This window comes from Anopheles coustani (genome assembly GCF_943734705.1).
Source record: "Anopheles coustani chromosome X unlocalized genomic scaffold, idAnoCousDA_361_x.2 X_unloc_32, whole genome shotgun sequence".
Lineage (NCBI taxonomy): Eukaryota > Metazoa > Arthropoda > Insecta > Diptera > Culicidae > Anopheles > Anopheles coustani.
Window position 1 is genome coordinate 295482 of NW_026525140.1, and position 4519 is coordinate 300000.

The window sequence follows — 4519 nt, forward strand, 5'->3', positions numbered from 1 at the left end:
GGACCTTTCGGTGGAGTATGACCTGACACCTTCGCTGTTCGTGTGCGCAAGTGCACTTACGGTACGCTGCTTAGCAGGACAATTTGTGTTTAGCAAAATGAGATCGAGCGATAACAGGTCCGTGATGCCCTTAGATGTTCTGGGCTACACGCGTGCTACAATGTGGGTAGCAGCGTGTCTCCTATTCCGAGAGGAACGGGAAATCACTCAAATACTCACTTAGTAGGGATTATGGATTGCAATGGTCCATATGAACTCGGAACTTCTAGTAAGTGCTGGTCATCAGCCAGCGTTGAATACGTCCCTGCCCTTTGTACACACCGCCCGTCGCTACTACCGATGGATTATTTAGTGAGGTCTTTGGAGATGATCGTTCGCTGGATCCTCGTGAACCGCGTCTGCTTTATCGAAGTTGACCGAACTTGATGATTTAGAGGAAGTAAAAGTCGTAACAAGGTTTCCGTAGGTGAACCTGCGGAAGGATCATTAGTGGCCAAGTGATCCTTCCAGAAGTCCGAACCTGCGGGTTGAGACTTCGGCACAAGTTGCCATATGATAATTGACGAAACACTATAGAAGTCCGAACCTGCGGGTTGAGACTTAGGCACAAGTTGCCATATGAACATTGACGAAACACTATGAAGTCCGAACCTGCGGGTTGAGACTTAGGCACAAGTTGCCTTATACATGACTTCGAACAAATACACAAGTCCGAACCTGCGGGTTGAGACTTAGGCACAAGTTGCCTTATACATGACTTCGAACAAATACACAAGTCCGAACCTGCGGGTTGAGACTTAGGCACAAGTTGCCATATGAAAGTTGACGAAACACTAACAAGTCCGAACCTGCGAGTTGAGACTTAGGCACACGTTGCCTTATACATGACTTCGAACAAATACACAAGTCCGAACTTGCGGGTTGAGACTTAGGCACAAGTTGCCTTATACATACATTGGCCAAATAAACAGAAGTCCGAACCTGCGGGTTGAGACTTAGGCACAAGTTGCCATATTATATTCGATCAAACACTAAGTAGTCCGAACCTGCGGGTTGAGACTCAAGACCGTAACAAGATGTCACTATACAAGTCCGAACCTAAGGGTTGAGACTTAATGCGATCTAGATACCAAGTTGACATCCAATACCTGTTGAGCAAAACCAATGATTCCCTGTTCTCGAATGATTACACTATATAACAGGGAATCATGAAGAAATCAAGCAAGCGTGAAACAAAGTCATCACTTGGGCATGCTCGATAGCCAACCACATGACCTTAACCTAAGAGAGCATGCAAACCACATGATACCTATAAACGATTAACCCGCCCTAGTTCAATCGTTCACCAAGTGATGACTTCAGTATGGCTAAGAGAAAAACTTTTAAATGGGAAAAACTCTAAGTCCGAACCTCCGGGTTGAGACTTCCGCGTAGGAGGTGCGCCCACCTCCTATCCGAAAGATGATGAATCAGGGGTGTTCGGTCAGCAATGGTCGGATGCCCCGTCGTAGTCCAACTATGACAATCAAAGTCAAGACCTCCGGGTTGAGACTTTCCGCGAGTACAAGCATAAAGGAACACGGACCAAGCCGTACCGAGAGAATCGGTACTAGAGCCCTCGTGGTTCTACATTGAGAGAGCCCTCGTGGTTCTCATTAGGGGCTTTATGCAAGTCGTACTCAATACTGTGGTGTGAAGTATAAAGTATAGTCCTCGCCTGGTCCACGCTGCTTCGGCGGTCCTGGGTAAGATAGTTAATTCTAGCTTGCCCTATAGTGGAATGAGGACACTTAATGCTTCGTCTTTTAGCGGCGGCTAGACTCCTCCTCACGGGGAACGAGTTGACGCGCACAGCGGCGGCTTACGCACTATGGCAATCATGGATGCCTGAAGATTCCGTGAAGTTCTCCCCTGGTCCACGCTGCCTCGGCAGTCCTGGGTAAAATGGAATATTTCCAGCTTGCCCTATAGTGGAAGAGGACTATCCAACAATACAAAGTCAAGACCTCCGGGTTGAGACTTTCCGCGTCGGTGGTGTCGCGCACCGCCTATCCGAAAGATGGTGTAACAGGGGTGTTCGATCAGCAATGGTCGGATGCCCCGTCATAGTCCAACTATGACAACCAAAGTCAAGACCTCCGGGTTGAGACTTTCCGCGTCCGGAGGTACGCGTACCGCCTACCCGAAAGATGGTGTGCTTCTGGGGTATTCGATGAGTCGGATACCCCGTCGTAGTCCAACTATGACAATCAAAGTCAAGACCTCCGGGTTGAGACTTCCGCGTCCGGAGGTACGCGTACCGCCTACCCGAAAGATGGTGTGCTTCTGGGGTATTCGATGAGTCGGATACCCCGTCGTAGTCCAACTATGACAATCAAAGTCAAGACCTCCGGGTTGAGACTTCCGCGTCCGGAGGTACGCGTACCGCCTACCCGAAAGATGGTGAATCAGGGGTGTTCGATCAGCAATGGTCGGATGCCCCGTCGTAGTCCAACTATGACAATCAAAGTCAAGACCTCCGGGTTGAGACTTTCTAAGAGTACAAGCATAAAGGAACACGGACCAAGCCGTACCGAGAGAATCGGTACTAGAGCCCTTGTGGTTCTACATTGAGAGAGCCCTCGTGGTTCTCATTAGGGGCTTTATGCAAGAAGTACTCAATACTGTGGTGTGAAGTATAAAGTATAGAGTCCTCCACTGGTCCACGCTGCTCCGGCGGTCCTGGGTAAGATAGTTCATTCTAGCTTGCCCTATGTGGAAGAGGACTCAATACCCTACCTGTTGAGCTTGAAACAAAGTCATCACTTGGGCATGCTCATATTGCCATACACAATTACATTATATTCGAATGAGCATGCAAGCGACCCTATATAGACCGAACCAAAACGATAGATACCGCCGTAGTTCACCCCCACCAAGTGATGACTTCAGTATGGCTAGTGTGTGAAGTATAAAGTATAGTCCTCCCCTGGTCCACACTGCTTCGGCGGTCCTGGGTAAGATAGTTAGTTCTAGCTTGCCCTATGTGGAAGAGGACACAATACTTAATACTTAGAGTACAAGCATAAAGGAACACGGACCAAGCCGTACCGAGAGAATCGGTACTAGAGCCCTCGTGGTTCTACATTGAGAGAGCCCTCGTGGTTCTCATTAGGGGCTTTATGCAAGTCGTACTCAATACTGTGGTGTGAAGTATAAAGTATAGAGTCCTCCACTGGTCCACGCTGCTCCGGCGGTCCTGGGTAAGATAGTTCATTCTAGCTTGCCCTATGTGGAAGAGGACTCAATACCCTACCTGTTGAGCTTGAAACAAAGTCATCACTTGGGCATGCTCATATTGCCATACAATATTCCATTATCTACTAATGAGCATGCAGCTATATGATTATAACCTGTAAACGATTACCCCGCCGTAGTTCAGCGCTTCAACCAAGTGATGACTTCAGTATGGCTAGTGTGTGAAGTATAAAGTATAGTCCTCCCCTGGTCCACACTGCTTCGGCGGTCCTGGGTAAGATAGTTAGTTCTAGCTTGACCTATGTGGAAGAGGACACCATACTTAATACTGTGGTGTAATGAACAAAGTATAGTCCTCCACTGGTCCACGCTGCTTCGGCGGTCCTGGGTAAGATAGTTAGTTCTAGCTTGCCCTATGTGGAAGAGGGCATACAAGACAAAGTATAGTTCTCCCCTGGTCCACGCTGCTTCGGCGGTCCTGGGTAAGATAGTTAATTCTAGCTTGCCCTATGTGGAAGAGAGCATACATGAACCAAGAACGAAGGTTATGATCGAGGAATGATTCGACAACTAACCGATGGTATGAAATGTGAAGAATTCAAGCAAGCACACAATCAAGTCATCACTTGGGCATGCTCGATAGCCAACCCTATGACATTAACCTAGTAGAGCATGCGAAAACCAATATATATGTAAACGATGCCCCTCCCTAGTTCAGCGCTTCAACCAAGTGATGACTTCAGAATGGCTAAATCAAATCGGTTCAAAACATACCATCGGTACCCTATTGAAACACACAAGTCGATATCAAACCTCATGATTGTGTAGTCCTCCACTGGTCCACACTGCTCCGGCGGTCCTGGGTAAGATAGTTCATTCTAGCTTGCCCTATGTGGAAGAGGGCACATTACTCAATACTGTGGTGTTATGAACAAAGTATAGTCCTCCACTGGTCCACGCTGCTTCGGCGGTCCTGGGTAAGATAGTTAGTTCTAGCTTGCCCAATGTGGAAGAGGGCATACAAGACAAAGTATAGTTCTCCCCTGGTCCACGCTGCTTCGGCGGTCCTGGGTAAGATAGTTAATTCTAGCTTGCCCTATGTGGAAGAGAGCATACATGAACCAAGAACGAAGGTTATGATCGAGGAATGATTCGACAACTAACCGATGGTATGAAATGTGAAGAATTCAAGCAAGCACACAATCAAGTCATCACTTGGGCATGCTCGATAGCCAACCTCATGACATTAACCTAGTAGAGCATGCGAAAACCAATATATATG